Genomic DNA, 7332 nt, shown 5'->3' with positions numbered 1-7332 from the left:
AGCTTTACCCTGTCTCTGTATTACTTTTCCTTTCAAACAGACTATAACTTCTTTTTACTTCTGAAGTTACTGTCCTTTTGTTAAAACTGACATCAAATCAGGCCAAGCACCCTCATAGACATTTCTCATCTCCAAATCTAATTCAACAAATATTTTTTACTGCTTGTGAATAAACCACAAACTGTCAACAATGCAATAATCCACAGATAAACTCAACATCTTCAAGGAGCATACAGTCAAATTTCTTACATGTAGGTTTGGGATTTTCTCCATTCAGTGTATCCACTCACCAAACATTCTGATGTACTTTCCTAATTAAACTGATTTCTTCCACCTAATGTCTTCATTTTCAGTCCACACTCATCTTTAAAGAATAAATTTTCTTTGATTCCAATCTTGTGATCTTATCTCAAAGAAACCACCCAGTTCTAAGCTTACATAAATGACCAATTAAGTCATTTTGAGAGAAATGCCTAGTAGTGGATAGATTTTAAAAGGAAAAAGAAGAAAAGAAACAAAAAAAAAACAGAAAAAAAGATTGCTTTGAAAATCTGCCATTAGAACAACATAGATGAACCAGGAAGGTATTATGCTTAGTGGAATAAGTCAAATAGAAAAAGACAAATACTGTATGTTATCACTTATGCGGAATCCGATAAAAATAAAATGAATGAATGTAACAAAACAAAAAAGTTCCCTCACAAATACAGAGCACAAACTAGTGATTACCAAGGGGAGAAGAATGGGGGATGGGCAAGATAGGTGTAGGAACCAAAAGGTACAAACTACTTACTTACAATAAAATGCAAAGATCTGTTATACAGCATGGGGAAATATAGCAAATATTTTATAACAACTTTAAATGGAGTATGATTTATAAAAACAGTAAATCACTATGCTGTATACCTGAAACAAACATAATATTGTAAATCAACTATAGTTTACAGTTTAATTTTTTCTTAAAAAAAGTTGCTTGCAAACCCATGAGTTGCTATATGTACAAAAAGTGACTATTTATTTGGGGAAAGTAAGTCGACTATAAGCTTTTTATGTATGCAAGCCCTTCTACTCTGGCTTATTCACAATCCCTTCCAGAACAGAAAGATTCCAAAGCTATCCAAGGACCACTTCATAGGCAAGTTTTAAGGTTGTCTTTCTCTGTCTCTGGAAAGTAAATTAACAGTTCTTTCAAATTATCTTGAATTTGTAATTAGTATATAATTTTATACAAAACACAATATATTATAAAAACACACTTCTTCAGACATATCAACATTTTTTTTCACTCCTTCTTGGTCTTTCCCTCATCTTTAATATACTAACTCATTTAACAAGTATTTATTAAGAGATTTTTATCCACAGTGACCATACTATATCTTTGGGACACCAACATTCCACCCACATGAAGTTCATGGCACCGATTTAACAGAATAACAAAGTTTTAGAATGTTATGACGTGCTCCATTCTGACATACAATAATATGCGCTAAAAATGTGATCTTTTATTCCCCCAAGATCACCACAATCAATTTCCTAGGGATCTCTCAGCTTGCTATAAAAAAGCAGGAGTAAATTTTTCAAAATTACTAAATCAGATTATTTCATTCTCTTCCTCCCCTCCCTTCACCAACCCTTCTTGCAATTTCATGTCTTCAAAGGGCTTACACTACTCTCAAGTAAAGCCCACTTTGACAAACAAGGCCCAACAGAATATTGCTATGCTTATCAGGGTAATCTCAAGCAATTTGCTATGATACTCACTCAGGGAGGCACACTGGTCTCCGTTTTGTTCCTTGAACATAACAAGACCACTCATGCCTTAAAACCTTGGGCTGTATTACTTTTTATAAAGCTAGTTCTATCTGTTATGGGTAGTTCAACTATTGGCTCCTCAGAGAAGCTTCTTATTGATCATTACACATTTTGTTGTTGTTCAGTTGCTAAGTAGCGTCCAACTCTGAAACTCCATACATTGTAGCTCGCCAGGCTCCTCTGTCCTCCACTGTCTCCCAGAATTTGCTCAAATACATGTCCACTGAGTTGGTGATGCTATCTAACCAACTCATTCTCTGCAGCACTCTTTTCTTTTCGGCCTTTCTCAGCATTAAGGCCTTTCCCAATGAGTGAGCTCTTTGTAGCAAGTGGCCAAAGTATTGGAGATTAAGCTTCAGCAATAATCCTTCCAATGAATATTCAGGGTTAATTTCCTTTAGGATTGACTGGCTTGATCTCTTTGCTGTCCAAGGGAGTCTCAAGATTCTTCTCCAGCACCACTATTCGAAAGCATCAATTCCTCAGCGCTCAGCCTTCTTTATAGTTCAACTATCACATTGATACATGACTACTGGAAAATACATAGCTACTCTTGATCACAAAATTCTTTATTTCCTTCAAGCTTGTACCCTGGCATATAATTATGTTACCTATTTAACTGATTATTTGAGTGTTCTCTTATCTACCCCTAAGTCATTCTGCCTGTTTCCCTCTGAGGAAAAAAGGACCATTTCTATGGTAGATATTCAGTAAATATCTGTGATTAACAGATTACTATATAAGTGAGTAAAATTTTAGAGAGGAGGTGAACTGAGTGTGCAGTGCAGGTACTAGATTCAGTGGGATTTGATGTGAAGATTTAACATAGAAAAAAGCATATATTCCTGTTGGAAAGGCCAACAGGAATTAGTTAGTTCAAGATAGTGCTGAGACAGTTCTAGACCTTGATGCCAAAGGCAAAAACACAACATGACAAATTTTCAGAAACAAGAGAGAAACGATAGCTCAGTTTGACAGCAGCAGAAATTGTGAATTGTATAGTGATGTATCTTAATTTTTCTAAGATAACTAAAGCAAAGTAATGAAAGGTCTTGTTTACTGTGGTAATGACTTTTAAATTGTATTTTACGTATAAAGTATGTCAAAGTAAAGGACTCTGTGAAAGTTAATTTTAGATAGATTAGGCAATGTCTAGTATGGTTCCTTGGAGAAGGCGATGGCACCCCATTCCAGTACTCTTTCCTGGAAAATCCCATGCATGGAGGAGCCTGGTAGGCTTCAGTCCATGGGGTCGTGAAGAGTCGGACACGACTGAGCAACATCACTTTCACTTTTCACTTTCATGCATTGGAGAAGGAAATGGCAACCCACTCCAGTGTTCTTGCCTGGAGAATCCCAGGGACGGGGGAGCCTGGTGGGCTGCTGTCTATGGGGTCGCACAGAGTCAGACATGACTGAAGCAACGTAGCAGCAGCAGTATGGTTTCCTAGGTTTCCAACTAAAACAACTAGTTAGGTATCAATGCCATTCACTGAGGCAGGAAATAAAAGGAGGATATTCTAATGTGAATGAAAAAATAAGAGTTCTATTAGACATATGTTTCAGATTCATTAAAAAAAAAAAGTATAAATCCAGGTTTCCAAAAGACAGAGAAATACACAAGTCTAAAGATCTGAGCTGGAGACTGAGGTCAGAGGCCATGATATGGTTAGAACTATTCACAGAAATTCCAGTCTTTTCACAGAGCATTTACTCCACTCTCCCATTGTTGTAAAGCAAGGCCATGATAAGAAAATGTGATAAGCATTGATGTATGTCATGTCTGCAAAGTTGTTCTTAGAGACTGTGTAATTTACCAGTTAGTTTGATTGACCATAATGAGTGCTGGATCCCAGCCGACCAGTTTGTTTAACCTTTATTGAGTTAAGACACAGAGATACTGGAAGCTAGATTATTACAGAAAAGACTAGTCTCTGATTACTAAAGAAAATTTCAACTCATGAAAGCAGATGAGACATCTGAGAAGTGTTTAAGAAGAAAAGCATTCTAAGAGTCAGGCTGTGGCTGGAACACCATCACTTGAAGTTCCAATCAATGAATATCTTCAAATGTTGCAAAGTAGAAGCAGTTGAAAGAAAACTTTAAGTAAATGCAGTGCCACTGAAGCAAAAGAGAGGGAATTTTCAAGGGAGAAATAGAAATAGAAATTAAACAGGAGCTATTAAAATAAATTAAGAATTGGAATTGGTAATGACTTTAGTGAGAAAATGGCAAGCCACTCCAGTACTCTTGCCTGGAAAATCCCATGGATGGAGGAGCCTGGTAGGCTGCAGTCCATGGGGTCGCTAAGGGTCTGACACAACTGAGCGACTTCACTTTCACTTTTCACTTTCACACATTGGAGAAGGAAATGGCAGCCCACTCCAGTGTTCTTGCCTGGAGAATCCCAGGGACGGGGGAGGCGGGTGGGTTTCCATCTATGGGGTCACACAGAGTCGGACACGACTGAAGTAACTTAGCAGTTAGTGAGAAAAGTTTCATTGGGATTGCTTGAAGCTACAGTGCAATCAGGATTAACCAGAAAGTAACAATACCTTTAAGAAACTTTTCTGTAAAAGGTAAGATGCTGTTTTCTCTTCAAGGAAGAAAATTTAAATAATGAAAACAGTTTAAATTAATCATCAGAATTTCTTTTATTTCACCTTTTAATTGCATCAGTAGACATGAATATTGTATGTAAAATATACAGTGCCTTAAATGCTGGGAGAAAATGGACACAATTAAAATGAAGATCAAGTGCTCCTTCCAGCAGCAAAAGTACTAAAACTGAAATGGTACAGAGAAAATTAGTATAGTCCCTATGCAAGGATAACATGCAAATTCGTGACATGTTCCATACTTTCCTGAAAATGGCTATACTATTCAAAGCAAATTACACATTCAAAGAAATCCCTATCAAATTACCAATGGCATTTCTCACAGAATTAGAACTGTTTTAAAATTGGTACAGAAACACAGAGGACCAAGAATAGCCAGAGCAATCTTGAGAAAGAAAAAGGGCTAGAGGAATCAAGCTCCCTGGTTCAGACGATATTACAAAGCTATGGTAATCAAAACTATATGGTACTGGCACAAAACTAGAAAGATATATCAATGCAACAGGATAGGAAGTCCAGAAACAAGCCCACACACCTATGGTCACCTAACCTTAACAATGGAGTCAAGGATAGACAATAGAGAAAAAGACAGTCTCTTCAATGAGTGGTCCTGGGAAAATTAGACAGCTACATGTAAAAAAATAAAATTAGAACATTCTTTAACACCATACACAAAAAATAAATTCAAAAAAAATTAAAGACCTAAACGCAAGGCCAAATACTATAAAACTCTTAGAATAAAACATGGGCAGAAAAATCTCTGACATAAATTGCAACATGATTTTTTTCAATCCACCTCCTAGAGTAATGAAAATAAAAACAAAAATAAATAAATGGGACCTAATTAAACTTAAAAGCCTTCGCACAGCAAAGGAAATCATAAAGAAAACAAAAAGAAAACCCACAGGGTAGGAGAAAATATTTGCAAATGAAGCAACCAACAAGGGAATTGTCTCCAAAATATTGAAGTAGTTCATGCAGCTCCTTATCAAAAAAACATACAACCCAATCAAGCAATGGGTGGAAGATCTAACTATATATTTCCCCAAAGAAGACATACAGATAGCCAAAAACACATGAAAATATGTTCAAAATCACTAATAATTAGAGAAATGCAAATCAAAACCACAGTGCAGTATCACCTCACATTGGTCAGAATGGCCATCATCAAAAAGTCTACAAATAATAAATGCTAGAAAGGGTGTGGAGAAAAGGTAAACCTCCTACACTATTGGTTGGAATGTAAACTGACACAACCACCATGGAGAACAGTATCAGTTCAGTTCAGTTCAGTAGCTCAGTCATGTCTGACTCTGTGACCTCAAGGACTGCAGCACGCCAGGCTTCCCGGTCCATCACCAACTCCCAGAGCTTGCTCAAACTCATGTTCATTGAGTCGGTGATGCCATCCAACCATCTCATCCTCTGTCGTCCCCTTCTCCTTCCACCTTCAATCTTTCCCAGCATCAGGGTCTTTTCAAATGAGTCAGCTCTTCCCACCAGGTGGCCAAAGTACTGGAGTTTCAGCTTCAGCATCAAGTCCCTCCAATGAATATTCAGGACTGATTTCCTTTAGGATGAACTGGTTGGATCTCCTTGCAGTCCAAGGGACTCTCAAGAGTCTTCTCCAGCACCACAGTTCAAAAGCATCAATTCTCCAGCACTCAGCTTTCTTTATAGTCCAACTCTCACATCCATACATGACTATTGGAAAAACCATAGCTTTGACTAGACAGACCTTTGCTGGCAACAGACAACAGTACAAGGTTTCTTAAAAAAAAGCAAAAACATACCTAATAAATGATCCAGCAATCCCATATCTGGGCATTATACCCAGATAAAACCATAATTTGGAAATACACATGCACCCCAAATTCACTGCAGCACTACTTCCAATAGCCAAGACATGGAAGCAACATAAATGTCCATCAACAGAGGAATGGATAAAGATGTTGGGAAGATCCCCTAAAGAAGGGCATGGCAACCCACTCCAATATTGTTCCCTGGAAAACTCCATGGACAGAGGAGCCTGGCAGGCTATGGTCCATAGGGTCGCAAAGAGTTGGACACAACTGAAACATGCACACACGCACATATTTACAATGAAATATTATTCAGCCATAAAAAACAATGAAATGATTCTACTTGAAGCAACATGAATGGACCTAGAGATTCTCATAATGAGTGAAGTAAGTCAGAGAGAGAAAGACAAATATCATATGGTAGTGCTTATATGTGAAAACTAAAAAGGGAGTATGCATGAACTTACCTATAAAAAAGAAATATAGAAAACTTCTACAGATATATAAAACAAACATGATTATCAAGAGGTAAGCAAGAAGTGATAAACTGGGAGACTGGGATTGACATATACACACTACTGTATCTAAAATAGATAACTAATAAGAAATTACTGTATGACACAAGCAACTCGACTCAGTACTCTATAATGGCCTGTATGGGAAAAGAATCTAGAAAAGAGTGAATCGGGTGTACTGATTCACTTTGTACACCTGAAATTAACACAATATTGAAAATCAGCTGTACTAAAATAAAAATTTTTTAAATAAAATGACCAGTGTAAGTGATTTTAGAACAAAGTAGAATTTTTACATGAATTATTCCACTAAAGCTTTATACAGATTCTACCAGAAGTATGGCAAATATACAAGGATAAAAGATTTATTTAGCATAATGAAATCACTAAACATACCCACACAGCCACATGTGCATATTTAACACATATTATATAACTATACTGGCACTGAGAAGAATGATAACAATTTAGTGAAATATATTTCATTCCAGAATGAAATTTCGATACATTTTTGGAATGCATTACTATCTAGAAAATATGTACTCAAAGTTTGCAGTATTTCTCTTAAATTTGGTTGTCCTACAA

General features: G+C 36.6%; 1 non-coding gene across 1 annotated transcript; it reads left to right on the top strand.

Annotated features, from left to right (window-relative positions):
• The first annotated feature begins 4569 nt into the window (after positions 1 to 4569).
• LOC129551849 (U6 spliceosomal RNA) lies at positions 4570 to 4676 on the top strand. Its single transcript, XR_008685158.2, has one exon. It is a non-coding gene; the product is annotated as a U6 spliceosomal RNA (small nuclear RNA).
• Positions 4677 to 7332: the final 2656 nt, after the last annotated feature.

The sequence above is a fragment of the Moschus berezovskii genome, chromosome 17, assembly GCF_049115385.1.
Source record: "Moschus berezovskii isolate FMDL1 chromosome 17, NW_MosBer_1.0, whole genome shotgun sequence".
Lineage (NCBI taxonomy): Eukaryota > Metazoa > Chordata > Mammalia > Artiodactyla > Moschidae > Moschus > Moschus berezovskii.
Note: the sequence above shows the minus strand (reverse complement) of the source record. Positions and strands in the feature narration are given on the sequence as shown.